Source organism: Lycorma delicatula, chromosome 5 (assembly GCF_047948215.1).
Source record: "Lycorma delicatula isolate Av1 chromosome 5, ASM4794821v1, whole genome shotgun sequence".
Classification (NCBI taxonomy): Eukaryota; Metazoa; Arthropoda; class Insecta; order Hemiptera; family Fulgoridae; genus Lycorma; species Lycorma delicatula.
This window is the reverse complement of record NC_134459.1, coordinates 177,593,159-177,618,615: the sequence shown is the minus strand read 5'-3', so window position 1 is coordinate 177,618,615 and position 25,457 is coordinate 177,593,159. Positions and strand designations below refer to the sequence as shown.

General features: G+C 29.3%; 1 pseudogene; it reads right to left on the bottom strand.

Moving 5' to 3' along the window:
* Positions 1–25,457, bottom strand: part of LOC142325807 (potassium channel subfamily T member 2-like) — a 235,472-nt pseudogene that overhangs the window by 49,088 nt on the left and 160,927 nt on the right.

The window sequence follows — 25,457 nt, the reverse complement described above, 5'->3', positions numbered from 1 at the left end:
ATTATACTCAGAGCACAATTTATCGTCTCTTACACGATGCGAAGATTTTTTTCTCTAGATAAATGCAACTAGGTCATAAGTAAATACCTGCTTGTAGAAACGTTTTTCCTCCGAATGTTAATCCGTTGACAACAGAGGAAGTGAAATAATGCCTGCTTGAAAACACATCCTCTATTTTAAGAAATCAATAGAAAATAAAACGACTTTGATTTTTTTTTTTTTATAATACTGTTTAGAAATCAATAAACAAGCATTTGCATAAACTAAAAATCGATAAATATAAAATCAAAATTTTAATTTAAAATGTTACTTACGTAATAGAAGTGAATAATAATCAGAAAACGAAACTTACCTAAAAAAACAAACAAAATAGTTATTGGTATTTATTACAGATTATAGTTCACTAAAAAAAGTATGTAGTTAATATATATTTTAAAACAGTACGTATACAATATAGTTTATTTCACATATAATTATTTATCCTTATTATAGGAATAATAACTTAATGCATATTTAATCAATACATACTAAAATTATTCTTAAAAGGAAGACCGACTTTTCGTTATAATATTAAAATATATTATTTGTTTAAAATCGTAATTTAATTAAAAATAACGAGAAGAGATCCTCCAATCAAGCAAGTTTAAACTCGCTCACCACCATGATTCACTGTATAAACTTGTATGAAATTACACCAATACAAAGTCAACATAACCACAAATTGAGGTTATGTTGTCTGTTGTCGAACTTAAATTGAGCGTAACTGAAAAACGACTCGGTTAGTCTTCATCAAATTTTCACATGCACAACTACAGATACTCTACCACAGCATATCTAAATTTCAATGAAATGGTTTTGTACATTTTCGAGCCACAAATTTTATATATAGGCTTATAAGGAAATTGCACTTTAATTGAATGGTATTTTCGTAATCCTCATACCATACAACGTAAAAAAAAAATCAATTTCATCCTCCAATATCACCGTGCGACCGACTGTTATACCGTACATTTCTTCGAAAAGTCAGTAAAAAAGAAGCATCTAAATTTTCATTTGGGTCTACTATGTTCAGAAAAAAAAAATCTTTAGAAACCCGATCCTACCCGCAGAGACTACGTCGATTCACTAAGAATCACTTCGCACTTGTCAAGTGCAAGGAATTAGTCTAACCGTAACTGTCTTAAGAGAAAGGACTAACTCCGAATTATCCTAATTTTGTAAATATTATATCCATTCCTAAGATTATCTAAAAACAGTATCATTTTTTTTAACTGTTACTGAATTCTGATGACAGAATTTTGTGTATATATATATATATATATATATATATATATATATTGTTTGATACAGGTAACATTATTTCTTCAAATGTCTTTCCTTTATGGGGAATTGTTAGCACAGAAAAGAGTAAAAAATCGCAGGAAGCAAAGTCCGGTGAAGTTGGTTTGATCCCATATTTTGCCAATAATTTCTGGATAAATTATGATGAATTTTCCAAAAGCTGAGATCTCTTGCTTCGAACAACATCTCTTAGACTACAAAGAAAAGTTATGTAGTAGTTTTTATTGCCAATTTGTAGTTTGTCCTTGAGAATCATGACAATGTTTCAGACCATACATCACTACTTATCCAGAGATTCATAGTAAAACATACGATCGATCGACTTCAGCAGGCTTCTTACTCACCGGATGTTTCCTGCGATTTTTGACTCTTTCCTAACCTTAAATTCCACTTAAAGGAAAGAGATTTAAAGATTGACTTGCACAGTAGAAATTAAAGACTTTTAAGAAATTGAGACTTTTGAGATGTGGATGTGGCACACAATGAAAAATGTTAGACGGCAACAAATGAAGTATTTAGGAGAATCGTAGAAAACAGAAAAATGCTATACTACTTGAGAGGAAGGGGATTTATTGTTGGTCACTTCAATGAAATATACTAAACAGTAGCCATTTTGGTCATAGTTGTAGTCTGAAGTATTTTACATCAAATGTTTTCTTTTTTATGTCTTTTAAAATTGTCACAATTTTACCCTTTTTATTTAAAATGTTTGAGTTGCCTCCTATGGTGATTTCGGGTGTGACAAAAAATAGACTTCAGACAGGAGTAATTGCTAATTTTTTTTTATACAACCCTTTAACAGGCTCTGGGAAGTATACTTCCCACTTATTTAAAAATATTATTTTATTATTGCCTGGGAACTCCAGTGGGCTCCGGGAAGTATAATTCCCACATTTGATAACATTAGAACTGAAAATGGTAAAATTTTGAAAATTATAAAGTTATTCTATTGACAGTTGTATTTATAATATTTTAAAAATTATTTCAAATAATAATTAATTTAGGAAGAACAGGGATTGGAAGGGAAATTAGGTAGGGATGATGCACGTCACCAACACTGTTTAAAACATATCTGAAAAAAATAATTAAACGCTGCCTGAATGGGAAAAGAGGAATAAAGATCGGGGGAAGTTTTGCTAATGACATGGCGGTACTGGCGGAGAGCCAGTACTGACAGGATTTGCCCGAATGAGAGAACCCTATGAATGAATCCGTCTTTAATCTTATTTCTATAAGTGGAATTTTAAGCTTAGGAAAGAATCAAAAATTGCAACATTGCTTAAGATAAGCGTGTTACATCAAAAGAGCCTACACTTTGAAGAGGACAAATCACGGAACTAAATGAGTTAAGTATTTTTTTATGGGCCAAGATTGGATACTTTTTAAAATCACACCTCTATTATAAACTTCGGTTTCACGTAACTTAATTACAATTACGGTTAAAAACAATATAGTAAACGATCCCTACCGTTGATGACGATATTAAAAATAAAGGACTGCCGTGAATATCGGTAGATTGAGATAAATAATGTAAAGAAGTTATCCATCGTCGCTTAATTTCAATTAGAAATTCTACAATACGAATCTTAGATATACAACACGTAATTTTTTCTTCGCATTCTCCTTAGTTATGTACATGTGAATAAGTGTGTTGGAGATACAAATTAGCAGACTGTACTGGTAGTTATTTACATAACAATAAAAAAAATACCTTTCGGCACGCCAGAAGACGGAGGTAGATTTCACCGGTGCTAAGTAGGGGATAAAAAAGCGTTCCAGTTTAAAGTTAAGAAAAACTTCAATTTTACTCAATACGAAATTGGTTGTTTACTCAATACTACATGTTTAGCATACGACAAGCACCATCTTCTTACAATTTCAGCAAACATTTGGTCGTCCCCTACCGTAAGGGTTGGTTATATCAAAAGTTGTTTAAGACAAAAGTTGTAGATAATGTTTAAAGAACAAACGACCACTTTAAACCGATTCGATATTGTACCTATAAAGGGAGGTATGATCTATTTTTTCTTCGAAACCCCATTTTTTACCCCCCCTCCCCTGAGCCAATGGTTGATCTCAATGGTGATATCAAAAAACTTAACTTAGATAAGTTTTAGGCCCTTAAACAATTTTAAACAATTCGATATTTCACTTAATAAGAAAGTTATAGCTATACTTTGTTTATTCGAAAAAGCTCCCCATTTCCTCTCCAATGGTCCGATTTTGCTCATTAATGAACTCGACCGAGATTTTGGGTCGTTATATTTTACGTATAAATTTGAAAGTGATTGTCGCAAAATTACGGCTGTTATCGTGTCCACAAGAAAGTGAAATATATATAAAAAATGTTGTAATTTTACGGAAGGCGAATCATGGTACCCATTACAATAGGTAGCTTTCTTTTGAAATCTACCTCAAAATGTAGGTAAATATTTTTCCTAATCTTCCTGTAATACGGAATTTTGTTTCTATAGGTAATAACATTTCTGGGGGTAAAAAATGTTTAATTTTAAGAATATAAAAAATCCAAAGTAAAATCATCTTCATTCCAGTGAAGATTGTTATATTTAAGTCAATCAGTCGAATAATTTCTGTAATATATTGAATTCAATTCTTCATAATCATTTTTGAAATATGAAGGTTGCTGAAATACATTTCAATTTTGAAATAAATAGAATCGATCTTTTAGAGTTTAATTATAGATTAAATTATTTTTTTACATGGTAGGTAAGATGTTTACTGTTATAGTTTCAAACTTTTAAAAAAAAAAAATAAAATGAAAATTCTGTTTTTATTTTTTTGTGCGTTTTAAAAACTGTCTGCTAGTCAGAATGGAAAACTGAAGAATTTTTAATTTAAAGGAAAATAAAAGTTAACAGAGTTTAAACGGTATAAAAAATGTTATAAGTGTTTAATTTATTTCTAAAAGTTATTCATACAAATGTTATAATTCTATACATTTACTTTAGAACAGTATAATTTTCACCTAGTACTATAACTCTTTCATAAAACCACGTCGTACACAAACAAGAAATCTGGGTGCATTCATCGGTACAAATCGCAACTTTATCTGTCAGTACTACTAATATTGATTTGATATCAGATCCTAATATTTGATATGATACGCATGAGATTTACAAAAACAGTACAGGACATTTACACAAAAAGTACAGGACAGAACTACTAAATCTAGTTTTACACTTTGCATTTAACAAGTAGTTATCATACTACAGACAAATTATCATTAATAATAACAAAAAAATTTTGCTTACTCATCGTGTGGAATGATACTGATGCAAATTCATAATATCCATTAATAAAATTTGATAAATAATAGTAAACCAGTGGTTCCCAAACTCTTCCGAATCACAGCGCCCTTTTTCAATTAAAATTTTTCCACGGGCCCTACCATAAGTAAAAAAATGACTACTCGTAACAGATAAAAATAAATAAAACTTGTGTATCTTCATTACTTTTTTTTACTTTATTAACATTAAATTAATAATTATAGGGTGCCCCTGTGAATAGGGTGCTCCGCGGCTCCCTGGAGCGTCGCAGCGCACACTGTAGTTAACTATGACTAGTTTATACATCAACTGAAAGAAGTCAAAACTCTAAAGTAATTTTTTTTAAATTGTAATACTTTCCTGGCATCGGTTACTTCTTCTTATGTAGTGGAAAAATAATAACATATATTTATACATAACTGAAAAAGAATCTAAAATTTCTTTTTTGATACTTAAGATTTCTTTTATGATGAATTTTTAAAATTATGTTTAAATAAACCAAAAAGGACTTCAAAAAATCTGTATTTTTTACTTTTTCTGCTCCCCTCCAAAATGATCTTACAAGAAATTTTTTTTGATTTTATACATTTACTATGTTAAATGGAAGAAAACAGAAAAAATTCCACTAAAAAGTGGACAACCAATAAAAAATTACCTAAGATTCTTTTTATGGAGGGGAGGATGAATTACGATGAAATTTTATTGTAATATTACCACTAAAATTTTATCACTTAATAGTATTAAAATTTGAAATAAACCCCAAAAAGTTTCAAAAAATTAATATTTTTAACTTTGATTGGCTTGCCCCTTAATATTACCCTTAAAGTATTTTTTTTTTTTATTACTTGCACTATCACTATACCCAGGAAAAGTTTTAAAAAATTTGATTAAAAACATGCAATAAATAAAAATATATTTTTTTAATTTTTGAACAAAATATTTTTTAATTTTGGGACAATTTTTTTAAAAAAGATGGTTAAGATGCAGGCATGTAATGCCTGCATATAAGCTTAATATAAAGTGCGATAATGTTAACAAAATTTTGAAAATATTGACCCCCCAAAATCTCCCAACCCCTTCTCCTGGAGATATTGATCCCAAAATTTTACCAACAAATTGCCCCATATACACGAATGTCTGTATAAAATTTCATCAAAATCGGTTCATCCAGTCACGTTATTAAGCTTCAAACACGCCAATGCAAGTACATAAGTACTAACATTACCCCCATCTTTTTTTTTGCTTTTTTGGTGTCCTTGGTTCATGTCCCATTTTTTGATTAATTGCCACGCCAGGAAGTAAAGATCATTCAATTTAAATATAATAAACTTACTTTCTACGCGAATGGAAGCTAGCGTACGTAAAACTTTTTCCTTCATATTCACCAAAAAATCTGGAATCTTGTAACTGAATGCGGTTTATTTCATTCCCAGAACATCTTCCATATAGTCTATGACATTCTTCAGAAGATGTCTGACCCTCTCTGAAATAAGTACAATTAAACATACAAACCCAGAGAAAGTAGTATCTACAAGTTTTGTTAAATCAATAAATACCTGAAATAAAATTTATTATGCTTAAAACAATTTATTTTTAATAAAATATGACATTGTTAACCAAATTGGAATGTATTTTAGTGAGGAGGATTATATGAATGAGACAGTACCTGAAAAAATGTCACATCCTTGCTATGAATTGAACCCAAGACCGATTTTAAAGTCAACTAATGATTGATTGTCCACATTCCAATGGTTTGGGATTCCCAGTCAAAGCTTTTGGGTCAGGATTTTTAAGAAACTATGATAAATTTTTTTCAAAATTTCACAGAATGAATATAGAAAATAAAAATATTAACTGTAAAATAAAATATCTAATTTTGGTAATTTTTCTTAATTTTACTGAGAATTAATTCAATAAGTACAGAAGATTTCCTGTAACTGTTGAAATCTCCTTAGAAATGCCATTTAATAATAGCTCTTTTCATTTTATCTGAATTAACTGAATATTATCAGAGATACTTGCATATAGATACCGTGTAGTAATCAGGGGAGAGAGGAAAGGTAATAAGCTAATTTGTGTACTATAGAAGTCTCTTTGCATCACATCCATCTTGTCAATTTGGGGCTCGTAGTAGCCGGATCCCATATACATATAGTGGAGTATACCTGAAATGTTTTACACCTCTGGTTCACTAGGATAATAGGTGTTACATATTATTTATTATTAATAATAAAATGGTGGTGAGAAGGTAGTATCGAAGAACTATTAGCATTAAAACCTACCTGGTTTTCCCAAATGTGTTAAAACTTTTAATAGTTTATTGTTTTTATTTACACTTTCCTCATTGGAGGACAGACATCATCTTCATTCCACTCATAGAGATGAGTTAAACAGTAAATAAAAATCAGCAGATAATTATTCTTATTCTTAATATTTTAGTTTATTTTTGGGATATGCAATACTCGCAAGATTCTTTTGCTTCATTATGTTTTGATATCGATCATTTTCATTTAACTAGTTTTATGCATTTTCTATTACTTTTTTGTGGACTAATTTTTTCTAAATTTTGCTTCCTCAGTGGAATGTTAAATACTGCAATACTTATCTTGATTTTTATCTTCTATTCATTTCATTCATATTGTTTTTATAATCATCACATTTTTAAATAGTCAATAATTCTTATGACTAATTTTTGTTGAATCGAGCTTCTTAAAATATAAAAAGAATTATTTGTATTTTTGAAGAACAATATTATCTTATAATGTCTATCAAGTACCATTAACAATGTGGATTTTGCTCTTACAAAATTCTTACTGAATAATATTTAAATACGTATAAAATGTCAAAGGTGGTTTTACAAAAAAATTAGCGTAAAAAATTTCTTAAGTGTATCATTTCAGTTTATACATTTTTGGATTGAAATATTCACATCTATTAATATATTTGTGAATGTTTATGCACTATTCATAGTATCTTCTTTAACATGATTTGTAATAATACTTTTTCCAAATGGAAAAATGGAGCTTATTATTAACACATATAAAAAGTATATTATCTTAAATTTAATAAGAATTTAACTTTGTAGAAGCACTAAAAAAGGGTCATAAAGTAATAAAAAAAAACATTGTAAGCAGTAACATACAATGAGATAAAATGACCTGCAAAAGAAATTATGCTAATTAGTTGTGTAAAGATGATATCAAAAGGGAGAATCAAGAGGTAAATATTAAAAATTAAAAAACATAACCGACAAAAAAAATCATTGCCGACAAACATTGCTCTTTAATGTAGGATAATTACCAATATAGGATAATTAAAGAGTATGCAGGTGACAATTTTGTATATATTGTATATTTTTTCTACTTTGTTAAATTTATTTAAACATATATACATCAGCAGTTGAACTCCTACAGTGGAACAAATATATATATATTTGTATGTATATACATACATATATATACCTTAAATGCATTACACTCCTTTTTTGGGCAGTCATGTAAAAACACTAGTAAGGCAACAAATTCACACGTATGAGATACAAGATTTCCAAATCATTAAAAATAAAGCGCGAGATGTGAGTTATTCAAAAACAACCCATTCATCTGACAGACTTTTTTTTAAATTTATTTAACACACACACACACACATATATATATATATATATACATAATATGTTTAATAATATATAAATATTATTTATACACTAAGTCACTCCTGGTAACATAAGGATTCCAACAGTGGGTCATATATCTCAACTGGTTTAGCCAATGAGCTGGTATGGTGGAGCAAATGTACATACATACATATACATACACCCTAAATACATTCCTTTTTGGGCAGTTTTGTAAAAAGCTCTAGATTAGTGTAAAAAATCAATCGCATAAAAAAAAGGAAGAAAAGCTGTAATAAAAAAAAACTGTGCCAAAAATAAAGTATGTGCAGATCGTATATAAAGTAAGTCTCCTATTTTTTTCTACAATTGTTAATTTATATTATTCTGACCGATGCCATATCTACAAAAAATACTGGACAAAAATACTGTTTTTTATGCGATTTTAAAATTTTGGCCTTCCTCTTGTTTCTGAATAGATGCAACATTATTCAAGGTTCCTACTTTTGAAAAAAAGGGAAGGAAATTGCTTTAATATGTTCTGTATGTATGATAAAACATAAGAGTATGTGTTCACTGAAAGTAAATTCTTGTGGTAGTATAGAGATCACAATGAAATTGAGAACAAACAATGAAAAATGTACTAAGTTTAAATAACTACTTACAGCTTTCATAAATGTAAGCAACTTATCAATTACTGTAACATTATCATCCAGAATACCACCATGTTCTTTGTGTCGTAGTTTAAAGGCAATGGTTTTAAATAATTTTAATATCAGCATTAAAAATAGCTGTGAGAAATATAGAACCAGAAATTTAATCTTTTGACTTGAATTTCTGATCTAAATGGAATATGTCACACTATATCAATACAGTTAGACAGACATAACTTCTTTAAAAAAAAATCTTACTTTTTACATATATTTTGTTGACTGTCTTTTCAAACATTTTGATGAATATCTGTTTCACTTTTATAAATTAACTGAGTTATATGTAGTGGATCCATTATTGAGTTAATAAAAAAAGTGGTTGAATATACTAACTATTTTGTTGTATTCTACAGTTTCCATCTAAAAACTATGCTTTAATGAGCAAAAATTATGCTATATTTAGCAGAGTAAATTAATTATCTCATGTGTATCATTGAAACCAATAACACATATTTAAAATTATTGGTTTACAAAATATCATGACCTCAGTCATTTTTATAGATTTAAAGAGTATCAGTTAGTCAATCAACTGGAACTCTACACATTGTGGATTCATAAATAAATATTAGTAATACAAATATTTCAGTAAACATTAAAAAAATAATAAAATATTAAAAGTATAATATTATTAACTGATAATACAAAGCAGTTGTTGACAAAATTAGACTAAAATGATTCAAAAATACTATTAGTTTTATGAATTAATTTTTCCTCACTGGAATGAGAATTCAGTTTTTAGTAATTCAGCATTATTCTTTAAATATTATTTACAAATAAAATAACTGAAAAAAAAATGAACTTACTGTCCTCTTGAGGTATGTAATAAAAGTGTAACAAGGGAGAGGCACCAGGACATGTGCAGTTGTTTGCTAGCAAGGCATACTTCAATTCATCTTCACATACAATGTGCTCAGCAAATTTAACATGTAGTTTATTCTCGGGACGGAAGATCTGAACATACTGTGGCACACAAGGTGCAAAATCTTTCACAGCCCATGATCTCAATATCGTGTGCTCATCCTGTGCAGTGAAAGAAAAATAAAAATATTAATATATAATAATTGTAGAAAAATTACCTGTAAAGTGCTACATATCAATAAAATAGTGAGGAACATCAATGAATAGTTTTAATTAGATGGTATTATTTTAATTTCAGAAAGACGTCTTGATGAGCTCTGTAATGTGAAACCTTGAAGCACTTATCGGGTATACTGATACCATCAATCTATTATTGTTTAATAAAAGTTTAGTTTTCATATTATGAATAAAAAATACTACTTGAGACTTTTAAAAATTAAATATTTTTTAGTGCGTTATAGATTCGGATTTTATGAACAATATTCAGCAAACAACCAACTTGTGTAGAAATGAGTATAGAAATCAGTATCAATAAGAATATATTTTGAAAAGGAAGATTGTGATAAATAATTTCACTGATGGAGTAACAGATTAGCATTTAAAAGCTGATAAAAGAAAATGTATTCATATTGGAACAATTTGATTATAAGTACAAAAAAAAAATTATATGTACAAGTAATTTTTAATTTATTCCTTTTAAAGTAAATAAGAACATATTACTTATAAAAGTAACATAGCTGTAAGAAAAGAGCACCGATCGTATGTACTAAACACAAAAGAAAACAGTTTCCATGAATTTCAAATTTTCAAACCGACATTTTTTATCCTTTATCAAAAATTGTAACGATGAATCTTACATTTAATTCTGCAAGTTTGTCTGTTTATTTGCAACAGCCTCACATGAGAACCAACTGATCAATCCCTTTCAAATTTGCAGGATACATTTGTGTTATCCCCGGGAAGGTTTTAAGACATAGTTGAGGCCCTAGCTCCCACGGGTGAAGTTGTGAATTAAAGATATTCATAAAAGAGAAAAAAATTAATCCTTTTACTTCATTATTAAATTCCTGTCATTTTGACAACAGAAACAGGTTATGGAGTTTTTCTCACCAAAAGTCTGTGTACCATAGTTAATATTATTATGTCTGTTTATTTCTTTTTCAGGTTTCTATAAAACCTGAATACTTATAGTATTATTCTCACAATACTGAGAGTAACAAACAATGCAGGGGGGTCTGAGGGCAGAGCCCCTGGTCAGACAGGAATGGCAAAAATGAATCTGTGGCCCTGGGTTCAGCCATATGACCCCTGGAGGCCCCAGGACTCACCTGGACCAACATGGGTCCTAAAGGTCCAGGTTTAATGGCTAGACAGTCAGGCAAGCAAAGCAAGTCCCAACTGTCAACCTTATCATATTATTTATGAAAATAAGAATTTCCATGGTAACAGATATAAACTATTTTTTAAACAATCTTTAATAAACATTAATGTATCAGTAATTTATGTAGTGCTACATAACTAGCACCAGAATTCACATAAGGAAATGTTATATTGCAAATTAATATTTCCAAACATTTAAAATTAAAATTCTGACATGTTGGTGTGCATATTATAGTGTTAAAACTAAAAAGCAATTTGACAATCGAGAGAATTTTCTGCTTATTCTTTAACTTGAATTCGTTCAATGTATATAAATTATTTTGGTGATGTTTGAACAAATACTGAAATATAAAACGTACGTATTTTATTATTTTCTTTAATGTGATGAATAATTCCAGTACTACCTGCAAGATTATGATGGCAGTATTTCTGTTATTATTAAACTGTGTTTTAACTCAAACTTAAAGTCACAAATTTTTTTTAATACAAATTTAGTAAAAAAAACTTTTTTCTTCATATTTTGTTTCAATTCTCAGCAAGGGACTGACTTTATTTTATTCATCACATCATCTAATTTAGTTACTTCATCGTGGTAAGATTGTAAATCTACATAGAGTTTTATATAACAGAAAAAAAAATTAGCTAACTACTTTTACAGTTAAATTTGTACATATTCTTAAATAAAATTTAAGAACATGTGTTACCTATATAAGGATTGAGGAAGAGATAAAAAAAATAATAAAGTAAACTTCAAAACTGAATAAGTACAACAGTTCTGTGAGCGTATTACAATTTTAATTCAAAAATGACTGATGAACACCACATGTAATATTGTATTTACCTCCAAGTTTTAATGACTAGTTCCAAATTTAAATTTATTTCTATATTTTCTACAAAAATAAAAGTAAAGTAGTTTTTACAACAAAAATTTCTTTATAAGCTTTAGGTAATGTGATAATTTCTCAACAGTCATTTTTTGTTCAACTTATTACTGTTTTACATAATATATTTTAACAGTTGTGTTTTTAACAAAAACGAAAAATCTTAATTTGACTTAATGAAATATTTACTTATCCAATGTATAAGTATATAATCAAATTACCAGATGGTTTATTTTTATAAAATTAACCCTCCCAACTATCAGAAATGTTTTTTTAATTTGTAAGCATATAACCCTGAGACAAGGAATGCTCGTTGTTTATATCCTTCACTTAGACCATGCGATTAAATGGAAGTGAAAAATTGATAGTGGGGAAATGAGAGGAAGACAGAGTGGTTGCAATGAAAATATAATACAGAAAAGTGAACACAAAAGAACATATTTATTCAAAGAAAGTCAAAACAAAAAAAAAAAACACATTTTGATGATTTTAAGAAACATAGGTGTTATTAAAGAGACGGAAAGGTTTTGGAAGAAACAGGGGAATAACTAGAACACCAAACCAAATTTTTATGACAATGCTGAACTGTAATTGCTTCAAAAAAATTTTATTTCAACTAGTTTTTAGTAAAAATAAGTTGTAAGCAAGTAAGTGAAGAATAATAAGTATGATATATGCTGAAATGAAATGTTGAAAAAATGAAGTGTATAAAAGCTAGTAAAATATAATGAATAAAATTACTAGAATATGATAAAAAAAAAAGGTGTAGCTAAATACTTTGTAAATGCAGAAATTGTATTCCTTGAAAACAGTTCATAACATGTTTTGGTAACATCTTAATATGTTATACCTTTTATTAGCTTTTCAACACCAACCCGTACTCAAGTGGTATAGAAGTTAAATATTACGAAAGGAAAATATATACCCAAATTATAAAAGAAAAATATATACCCATAAAGCAATAATTTTTAAACAGCCAACAAAATATATTATTAGATTATGGAGAAAAATGATGCTTGAAAGAGCCTAGAGATTAATCTTGTCTCCTAGACACTCCTAAATGTTAATTATGTTTAAGTTAATTATTTTGTAGAATATGCTATTTTTGTATATGTACCTAGAGGCTATTAAAAAAAAAATCCTTTATCTAAAGTCCTTAACATCATTACTGGCTGGCTGTCTTTTTAAAATACTCGTTAAAGAAGCTTTATGGTGATGAAATGCTACGCTAAGTATTCTTCAGGCACAATCCAGGCAGTTAAGACTGCAAAATACCTCAGGTTATGGTTGGGCCACAGGAGGTCTTTCACGTTTCATGTCCAGGAAGTTTGGGTAAAAGCCAAACAAGTCGTCCAAAGCCTGAACAGATTGCTGAGAACTATGACTGGGGTGTGGGCCTCTAAACGGAGATTGTATTCCCACATAGTAAATTACATTTTACTGTATGGTGTACTAGTATGGTACAGAGATTTGAGGATAGCTCTGAGAATTCATGGTCACCGAGGTGTTTCCGCTGCAGCGAAAACACCGCTCATGGCTGATTCCTGGGTGAAAGTAGTCGAAGGTACGAGTAAAGAGGAGGCACATTGTGAGCTAGGAGTGGCAGATAATGTGGACTGTTTCACATAAAAATGAATGGACGAGACGATTAAATATGCGAGATTGTGCCATGGATCAGGAGGGAATTCGATGAGCTAAATCACTGGCTCACACAGTTCCTGACTGGCCATGGCTCCTTCAGAGCGTACTTGTTTGCGAGACAACACAGAGCAGATAGTCCAGAGTGTCCGTACTGCAGTGAAAGAGAAAGAGCAAAACATCGTCTTTTCCTGTAGTAGACAGAAGTGTTACAACAGAAAGAAAATGATGAAGCAAGGAGAGTTAGACAAGTGAGTTGAATACACAACAAAGCCCTGGCAGCCAGGTCGGATGTTGCAAGGGGGTGAAAGACAGCCCCTCGTGGAGTTGCCCCTCATCTGTGTTTACATGGATGGGTGTTAGTGATAAAATGGTGGGACTCCCGTAGCCTCTGAGCAAGTAGTGAGTGATACCAATGTCCAAAAGGAAGGTAGACAGGATGTAGTATGTGAATACTAGCCAAAGTGAGTAGAAAAGCCAAAGTCGGTAAGTCATTATGTTATCTAGTTATTGATTAAACTATATAGTTAATTAGTTGAAGCAGTGAACTAAAACAGACTGAAAAGAAACAGCCCAGAAGTAGCTGACAGAGGTAACATCAAGAGTCATTTTGGGGGGGTGTGGGTTGAGGGACAGCTTTCAGTGGAGTCCACCGTCTGTTCGTGCTTGTGCAGCAATGAAGCTGTGGGACTCCTAACCCCCTGCCTTGTCACCTTCAGAGTTGTGATATACTTAATTGCAAAACTGGCTCTGGGTAGAAAGGAACGGTGAAACCGGGTAGGGTGCGGGCACACATACGCTCTATAACATCTAGTCGAATGCGAGTCTGCCACTCCCCCACCTTGTGGGGGTACATAGATGGTATCCCTCCACAACATCGATAACCCTAAAATTGTGTTCTTACCCTAAAATTAAATTAAAACATTTCAAATTGTTCATTATTTATTGTTACTACTTATTTCTATGTAAGTATTATATATTCATATAGACAGGTATACATTTGATTATCAGAGCACATAACACAGTATCTTAGCATATAAAAATATTGTTTTTAAACTACCATGAAAAAACCATGAGGTATGAAATTATAAAATGCAGAGTAGTTCTTGAAAAAAAAACTTAATTATTTGTAATAATCAAGTTTTACTAAATAAAAACACGTCATTTTATAGATTTTAGGTTGTGAAATACTGAATAACTAGATGGTATGAACCAAAAAAAATCTGGAGAGACTGCAGTCAGTATAGACCATATTATTTTTTTAATTAAAAATATGAACTTTGTCACACAAATAATAGTCAGCACACACCAAACGACTGAATAAACATAAATTAATACTTATTTACACTAGCGGATGTCCTATTTAATAACACGAGTACAAATTCTAAAATCTGTTCAATACACGTTCATTTGTCTAGTCTAGACTTTCTTAGCAATGAAATATAAAGACTTTCTTATATGAAATATAAGTTTGGTAGCATATGAAAAATGCCATGCCTCAGCGGTTGAATTCAAACCTATCTGATACTGAACTACAATTTGGTATCACAAAATTATCTTTTAACTTTTCCTTCATATTTTTAATTTTTTCTGCTACTTGAACAAGAAAAAATGCAGACATTTAACTTTGGTGATCTTCTGCAGATGGTTTATTAAATATGGCTTCAGCTATTGATATTTATTCTTATTTCATACAGCCAACTTCCGGATGATTTTTCCCTGAGATGTTTCGGTATTGTGAAAACAGGCTGTAAGGAATGAACCACACACCTTCTCATGTAGAACCCTGTTTACTGTTATTGGCAGAGCTTGCTCTTGCCAATTAAGTCAACAATTTACTTACTTTTTTTTTCTAAATTACAATACCTGTTTCAGTTTATAATTTTATTAGTTTGTGCTAGTAGTTTTCTAAGAATGATTAGCGTTAAATTAAGAGTGACAAAACAACATTTTAAGGCACTCTGTCTTGACAAATAAAAAAAATAAAATTTATATAAAGCCAAAATTCCACAAAAACTAATTAATAGAGAATGCGAAAAAACTAGAAATAGAGGATTTTAAATAAAACTTGATATTAATAAATCTGATAGCTAACATAAATTAAAATTATATTCTAGCATCAACCTTGCAATTTATTTAATAATCTCCTCAATTCTGTCTTTCTCTTTAGACATTAATGGACACTGTCAGTCTACGATAAGGAAGATAATATTAAGCTGAATGTTAAGATGGAGTTAGATATTCTTATATAATGTTCATCAGCTTATAATATGCTATAATACAGCAGAGGTCTCATAAATGTAAAGAGTAGTACAGGTTCATCATTGGACAAATCTTAGATAGACCATAGCCATTAGATTACTATCAGTTATTTATACATTCTTAAGAATAAAATCGTATACAATATGTAATTAAGTAGTATTAAAAAATAATTTTTTTTCAAAAAATTAATTTCATGTATGAAAAGATTTTTAATCTAATTTTTGGAGTGAAGCTTGATTTCAGATAGCAAACTGGAGTAAGCAAAATATGATGAGTACTATGTGAATTTCTTTACTTTACTAAGAATATAATTTTTATTGAAGAAATATATAACATACTTTTACTTTCTAAACTGCCCGTATTACTTCAAATTAACATCTAATACAAGGTTTCTGTGAATAAAGTAATGAGACTAGGTTTTTTGGCAGCCAAAGTGGCAACACTGTAAAGTTACTAGTAAACATATTGTTTATTAAATATGAACAGCTCATTTGTAATAGGTATTAATAATTTTAATCTATTGTTGCCAGTGAAACGTAAACAAACTTTTCTTGAAACAAGTTTTTGTTGTGCGTTACAAAAATGAATGATACTAATTATGAACTCGATGAGAATGCCATTGGAACTTTTTAAAAATTGAAAAGGGTGTATGGAGATTACACTCTGTCATGAGCCCAAATTTACAGGTGGTTTACAACAACTGAATTTGAACCATACCACAGTCCATCCAATTTTGACAAATGAATTGGACATGAAAAAAGTTTGTACAATATTGGTCCCAAAAAACCTCACTGTTGAACAGAAAAACAACAGGGTGGAAGTGTGCCATGATCTTCTAGGACAAATTGAAACTGATCCTGATTTGCTAAAAAAATGTTATTACTGGAGATGAATCTTGAATATTTGAGTACAACCTAGAAACAAAACCTTAGAGCAAGAAGTGGCACACCTCAAATTCACAACGACCCAAAAAAACAAAAATGAGCTCAAAAATTAAACCACGCTAATTTGTTTCATCGATAGTAATGACATTATCTATAAGGAATTTTTGCCTACAGGGCAGACTGTAAATCAATATGTTTACTGAGAAATTCTTGGAAGACCATGAAAAAGAGTTGCCCACATGAGACCAGCCATCAAAGACAACTGGATGCTGCATCACAACAATGCACCTTGTCCCACTGCACCCTCAATTAATGAGTTTTTGGCAAAAAAAAAAAAAACATTCCTGCAGTTCCTCAACCACCTTATTAACCTGACTTGAGTCCCTGTGACTTTTTCCTGTTCCCGACTTTAAAAAACACCTCAAAGGATGCCATTTTGGAACAGCAGAAAATTAAAATGTAACCGACTATCAGAAGGATATACCAGTTTCTGAGTTCTAACATTGCTATGAAGAGTGGATTGAAGCACTGAATGGCTTCTTAAGGGAACTATTTTGAAGGTGATAGTCCATGTATAATTGGATTGTAAGTAAAAAGTTTTTCTGAACCAATCTCATTACTTTATAAAACCTTGTATAATACTTTGGTTTTGTGTCTGGATTCCAATGCCCAACTGAAGTATTCAACTGAACAATTCTCAAAAATTGTTTTGTATCCTACAATTTTAGTGCACATATTATGCTATACTTAGTTAGCAAATGAGAATTTCAAAAAAATTTAATAATTCAGTTTCTAACTTGCTTTATATTTTTGCACACTGCTCAAAAAAATTTTTGATATTCCTGAATATGGTGTACATTGCCTGTGCAAAAAAACACACATACACATACACACACACACACACACACACACACACACACAAGCTTAAAAAAAATGTGTATAAATTAAGGCTAAACAAAAATGTTATTATTCTACAATTTAAAATAACCTTGAAGTTCAATAGAAAATCCGCTACAATTTTTACATTTATGAAATTCTGAAGCACACAAACATACACATTCACACACAGAAACTTTAAATACAGTATTATTTTCCTATTTAAATAAAATAGCAGAGGAAACACAAGAATTTAGAAGCACGTAAATAAAACAAGAAAACAGTTTAAAGTACTGTGAAAAACTATTCTGAGAAAATCTACTGTGTAAAGCAATAAAAAGAAAAGAATTTTAATAAGAAGTGGTTGAAACTGATTACAACAGTAATTTCACTTAATTAAATCCATAGAATATAGTCTGTTTCATAAAAACTTGTTAAATCATGAAGAAAGATTTTAACTTTAGAAAAGATTAAAATAAATTAACCAATAATACTTTTTAATATATACAAATTTTAAAATATAGACAATGAGTAAATGTCCATTGTAGCTGATTTTGTCTCATTCAACTGACATTCAGCCCGTTTCCTATAGCGGTATATTTAGTCACACAAACTTGGTGTATACTAAGCAACACTGTCCTCTGAGAGAGCAATTCTGAACTGTTTAGAATACATTTCTAAATTTCTCTGCCAAAAAATACTAGATAAAATCAGTCTTGATTAAACATAGTAGTCAAGTATTGTCAAATGGCTGCAGAGGAAAATTATTAGCACGTAACTTCACTTTGGAAGTCATTTTTTTGTTTTTTTTCAAATCTTTGGCCCAAAATAAATAATGACAGGCTTAGGGTAACAGGGCTGTTTTTTTTACCTTTTAACTTTTACGTACTAGTAGTACTTAGTTCAATACTTAGTTACAGAGTGTAACAAGATTTAGTTTTCCATCTTTACTCTTTCCAAAAAATAATGCTACAGCTCATGGAAAAAGTGGCAAAAATGGCTGTATAATCTGAATAACAGATCCCATGCCAGGCTTACTAAAGAGAATGAAGTGATTTCTTCACTAAGTTGAATGCACTGTCGCATATCAGTATGTCGACCCTACCAAAATACAGGTAATATTCAACCCTGTGCAACTGTCATCTTCACTTAGACCACTGCAAGGAATGGCTGTATACTCAGCAAAACTAACTGGACTGGTGCTGCCTGTACCACAGATACTTTAAAACCAAATGTATTACAGTTACAAGAAAGATAGATGTACAAAGTTTTTGATTATTTATAACACACATTATATATATATACATTGCATATTTCGATAATTCTGAAATTTTCAAGATAATATTATTCGGCATATTTTTATAATTTTTATTTATTTTCCATTTATTTGGACTAATTTTATTACATAAAACTAGTTTTCAAAAACAAGCAGTAGAGAATTTTGTTAAGCTCTCAGGATATGGTATTAAAAGTTATCAAAAACTTGGCGATTGATTTTTTAAATCTTTTTCCAATATAATAGTACTTTAATTTTAGTGATGAAGATAAATATAGTTCATATAGAAAAATTCATACAGTAAATATTCAAAAATGTTTTTCATTATTATTTTCATGTAATGAAAAATTTAATAAATAATCAATTGATGATGCCTTTCCTTGGTGAGAATCCATAACAAAAAAAATGAAAAATTCATAAAATTTACTTAAAAGATTGCAGCTGTTTTGGTACACATTACCTTCCTCAGATGTTATGTACAGAATGCAAAAGCAAAAAAGTAGAGATAAAGCAAAAAGATAAGTTCAACATTAGGGAGTGAACACATTTATCAGTTGTAAATAAATTTAATAGTTAGTCGACTCAGAAAAAGGGGAATATTTACAATAATATATGAAGTTTATCTAACATTTGTAGGTAATATTTAAAATATACTTTATAAGTAATACTTATTGCACCCCTTAAGGTACTGTGTACTGAAAGCTGTCATTTTTTAAATAAGTTTTGTGAATCAAAAACATTCCATTGTCATTTTCTTTCAGATAAAAATTTATTGCTTTCTAGACAATTCAACATAAACATACTGATATATGAAATTATCAGTGCTCCAGTAATTAATATCTTTTTTCAATAAAATTGAAAACGATGTCAGCTTGGAGTTATACATAGCAGTTGGCGATTACCTATTGTTTTTTGTGTATAAAAGATGTTATTATGATGATTCAGGCCTAGAGAATGTGATTTGATGGTAAAATAACAAACCATTCATTCAAATAAATTACAAAAAAAAAAAAACTAGTTAAGCTGGGGAAACTAGAATACCTAAGCAAATTATGGAAATAGTAGATGAATTTAAAAAAAAAAATGAATTATAAATCTTATGTACAAAGTAGATATATGAAAAATTCTAAAAAAGGAAAACATTCTGCAATATGTAAAATATTTTATTAAAATAAATGAATTATAAAAACAAGCAAAGAAAGAAATATAAATAAATTGTATTTTATAAAGTCTATTGTACACTTGAAAACTCACCTCAAATTGCATTTGCTGCAATAAATCAAAGTTTATAATGAATATCTTATCTCAGGAAAACTTTTTAAAAATTCTAAACATAAATTCACTGTAGTTTACTTAGTTTTATTAAAATTTGATTAAATTCTACAGAAAATAAAAATAGAGGATAAAAAATGTGTTTTTATAAAATATCTAGAGTTGAATGTGCCTATTGCAGCATAATGTTTTTCTTTTTCTACAGCCTTAATTCTAGTTTATGAAGACAATAAAAACTGTATTTTTTATGTGTGCCTCAATATGACTGAATCATCTGTGAATATTTGTGAATAATATGTGTGCACTTTTAGAGAATGTTTTCATAAAAAATAATAAAGAATATCAAAATAATTGAGTAGTCCTACAAGGAAACTGACATACTTCACTGGTGCACTCCTCTCATCAAAATAATAAAAAAAGGTCAGTTTTATCAGATTTCCAGTTCCCTGGAAACACGGTTCCCACTGAAATTTTTAGGACACCTACGGTTTTGACCTGAAGAATTGAATAAAATAGGTCCCAGAACTGTACCTCCAGTAGTTTTCATGATATTCAAAGTAAAACTGAAAAATATTTTGTCTGAAAACCATTTTTTTTAGCTTTGTAATAAAATAACCTTTTTAAACGACTAATAAATGTGCTTTATTAAAAAGACTTACAGAAAATTTAATTTTAAAAATAGTGATGTCCAATAAAAATAATAAGTCCAATAAACATCAAATGTTTTAAAAAATCAAATTTTACTGAAGAAACAGAACAAAAAATAAATGAAATGACCTATTCTGAAAATTTTTGCAATCCTTCCAATTTTTGTTTAAAAAATACAGTTACTAATAAACACATAGTATTGTATTTAATTAATTAAGTACTTACAAAACAATTATAAAACATTCTACAAAAACAGGATTTCAAGAATATGGTATTCATTTAAGTTCTTTAAGTTTATTGAAAATCTAAAGTTGGCAACGATGTTCTTTTCAGAAACAAAATTTGAATCGAAGTTATTGTTCAGCTGTTCAAAAACTTACTTATTATTAATCATAACTAGTCTCTCATCTGTGATTTATGTAGTGTGCATGCTCCTTTTGCATGTACATATGCATGTACGTATAAAGTATTCATGCTTTTTTAAAAAAAGGGAGATGCTATTCAAATTTCCAAATCAAGAATATGCAGATATTGATTTCGGAAATAATTGGACTACAAAACATGAATATGAATGAAGATTCTTTTCCAATGATTGTTTGTTCCATTGAACATCCTGTAGGGCAGTATGAAGTTGAACAAGAAATCATTCAAATGATGCAGCGCAGTTCTCAACTCAGCACTCACTGAATTTCAAATTGAACAGGCATACAGGCATATCTCGCAGTACAGTCTGGAGAGCACAAAAGAAGAGGCTATCCTTATTGTTTGCAAACTGTTCAAAATCTTCAATCATTATTGTTTGCAAACTGTTCAAAATCTTCAATCAGGTGACAGTGAATAAAGATAAAATTTTTGTTGATGGGTACAAGAAAATTGAAATATTACTCATTACATTTTATTCACTGATGAACCGATTTTTTCAAGAAACAGAATAAAAAATTTGAAGAACAGTCACAGTTGGTCAAGTGAAAATTCAAATGCAACTAGATTCAAAGTTTCAAACTTGATTTTCAATAAATGTTGAATAAATGTTGAAATGGTGAGGTATAGTTGGGACCAGTTAATTGGACCATTTATTTTTCAAAATCACCTTTCTTGTTTTGTGTACAAAGATTTTTTACAAAACCAATTGCCAGTTCTGCTCTGAAAAACGTGCACAAATGTTATTCCAACATGACGGTGAACCACCTTATTATTCATAAGACGTTAGGCCGCATTTAATATTAGTTTTCCAGGCAGATGGATTGGTTAAGGTGGGTCCAAACTGACTTCCTAGGTCTCCCGATTTAAATCCCTGAGACTATTACCTTTGAGGTCATTTAAAGGAACCTTTTTATGCAGAAAAATTTGATCCAAAGAAGAATTATTAAATCAAATTTTAAATGATTTTGAATATCTTAAGAACAACCGACACTATTAGAAAAGCTTCCTTTGATGTAACATGTTATACTAGATTTTGCATTAACTATCAAGGAGATCATTTTGAATACTATCTGCAAGATATTATTTTTAAATCTAATTTCCATATCTTGCAGATAGTATTCAAAATGATCTCCTTGATAGTTTATGCAAAATCTAGTATAACATGTTACATGTTATAAGCTTTTCTAATAATAATTTTTATGCAAGCCATTTCATTTATTTTTTATTCTATTTCTTCTTCAGTAAAATTTGTTTTTTTAAAACATTTATTTCATTTTTATTGGACTTATTTATATTTACATTACTGTTTTTAGAATTAAATTCTCTATTTTACAAATTTATTAGTCATTTAAAAAATGTATTCTATTGCGCGCCTAAAAAAACAATTTCAGACAAAAACATTTTCACTACTAGAAATACAATTCTGGGACTATTTTATTCAATTTTTTCAGGTCAAAAAACATAGGAAACCATTAATTTTGCCCTCAATCAACATCTTAAAAATTTCACTACGACCTCATTTCACTGGGGTGCTGAATTCTGGGCGAAATCTTTTGCTAACTGTAATTCGTTACCAAAGCGTTTCCAGACCTACGTTTATGTGAACTTTTTTCATTATTTTGATGAGAGGAATACACCTGTGAAGTATCAGTTTCCTCGTGGGACATTCTGTATGTAGGATAAATAACATGTGCCGAAGAGAGTTCTGAGTATAGCTAGAAAATACTGCTGTCATTCTGCCAAACAAATATTACCAGTATTTAATAAAAAATTAAACAAACACATTTTCTGAGCACTCAGTCATTAATTAATAGGTACAATTAAATTATACTAATACAGAAAGAAAGTACTCCATGAAATCTTTAATAATATGAATAATGATAAATTTAAAAAACAACCTATTCTACAAAAAGCCAGATATTCTAACCACTGTAACTTATGTTGGAAGCTGATTATCAGAGTTCTACAAGAACTGTCATCACAAATAAAGTTGTTAGTGTAATGCTGATCATAATATCTTATAATATTCATAGATTTAAGTGTAAATTACTCTTAAATTACATAATATGAAAGGATAATATTATTAAAGGAAGTAATGATGTACCAATAATTAAGTTGTATTCAAATAAAGGATTTTTAAGTTACAGAACAAGTTACACACAATAAGTTGTGCATTAAGAATAAGAAATTATAAAACTCGTGTAGGTTATTTTTTTAAATTTAAAATTTCATTTCATTAACAATAATAAATAAATGTTATTAATTTTACTTTGAATGTAAAACTGGTGATCAGGATAAGATACTGGCTCCTCATATAACATGTACTAACAATTGTTTCGATCAAAATAAGAGGATAACTAAAAGGCACATGAAAGGCCTTGCAATTTGGTGTCTTTATGGTTTGATGTGAACCAAAAGATCACTTAATTGTTATTTCTGTTAAACTAATGTCTATGAAATTTCTAAGAAATCTAAGCCAACTGTACTCAGACCTGTACGTCATTGTGAATCAATTAGAGTTTCCAAGGTTTCTGAAAACTTGTTTTGATATTTGATAAAAAAATGGAAGATAACAATCATGATTGAGACTTAGAATTACAATCCAGTAAGCCACATCTTATATCACAAAGTAAGGTAAATGAGAGATTTAAACTTATCAAAAAACTAAGCTAAACGTTTAGGCTCAAGATTGCAAGGTTGGGATTTAAATATATAAATCTCAGGTGATTGAACCCGATAGAAAAATTTTTCTCCCCGCTTTGCTGAAGAAAATTACTTAGTTTATTGTAAAATAATCATGAGCTTATGTTATTATTAGGGCAAGTTGCATAAATCTTAGAAGTGGTGCATTTTCATTGATTCCTGCAAGCATAGCTTAAATAAAAAGTATTCTACTTTACAATAGTAATAAACCCTTCTGTACCAATCTGTCATGAAATTATGAAAGAAATAATTTATTACATAACAAATGTTATAAATGTGGTAAAACAGTGGAAGAAACATGAGAACTTAACTCCTGGTAAAAAAAAACCATTCCTGAGCCTCTAGTTAAACCAGAAAAAGTATTTTTACCACCGCCCCTTCATGTCAAATTAGGATTAATAAAAAAATCTGTATAGACGTAAACAAATCACATGGCAACAATAGATTAAAAATATTAATACTTAATATAAATCAGCTGTTCATACAGCCATATGTTTACTAGTAACTTTACAGTGTTGTCACTTTTGCTGCTAAAAAAAAAAACTAGTCTCATTACTTTATTTACTTTATTAATTTTAGAAAGGATTCAAGAACACACAAATACATAAATATCAATCTTATTAAACTGCATAGTAGCTGCAAACTATTCTTATTCCGTATATATGTTGTACTCTAACCATATTTTTACTGCTACCATATTTTCACCACTTGCTATAGTAATCAATGTTTTTTTTTTTTTTCGATGATTGGAGGAACTGTTAAAAATTTTTAAACAAAATGTCTTTGTTTTTTTCAATTTTTTTTTTTTCAAATTTATCTGATTAAGTGGTTACTGCCACAGGAGTGCTATGAGAAGAAATCAATAAACAGTGCTATGTTATGAAGTTATATAAAAATAATATACTTAGGTAACACTGATGACAATTTATTTGTGCTTACAGATTTCTATAAACTAAAAAAACCTCTGTGAACAAACAAAATGCTGCAAAAGGTAAGGTAACATACAAAAACATATTTGACATTTTAAGGTTTCAACAAAAAAATTATTTTATTACAATACTGCAAAATAAAAATGTGTATTAAATATATGACTAGAAACAAAAAACATTACGAATATTTGTATTGGTGAAGATGAAAACAGCTATAATTCATGTAAATAATAGTATCATATAAGTGATAATAAAAAATCATACAGCCAGCTGCACTCACTCATTAATATTTAATTCAGTGTAAAAAGTATACAACACAGAAAAAATTGTAGTTTGAACTAGTGTAAAATTGAAAATTAAAAAAAAAATATCCTTTTTATTAAGTATCTTTCATACATGGTGATCTAAAAGTCTGTTTTTTAGATTCTATAACAAGCAATAAATTTTGGTTTTGCAATTGATGGTAATCGATTTATCTA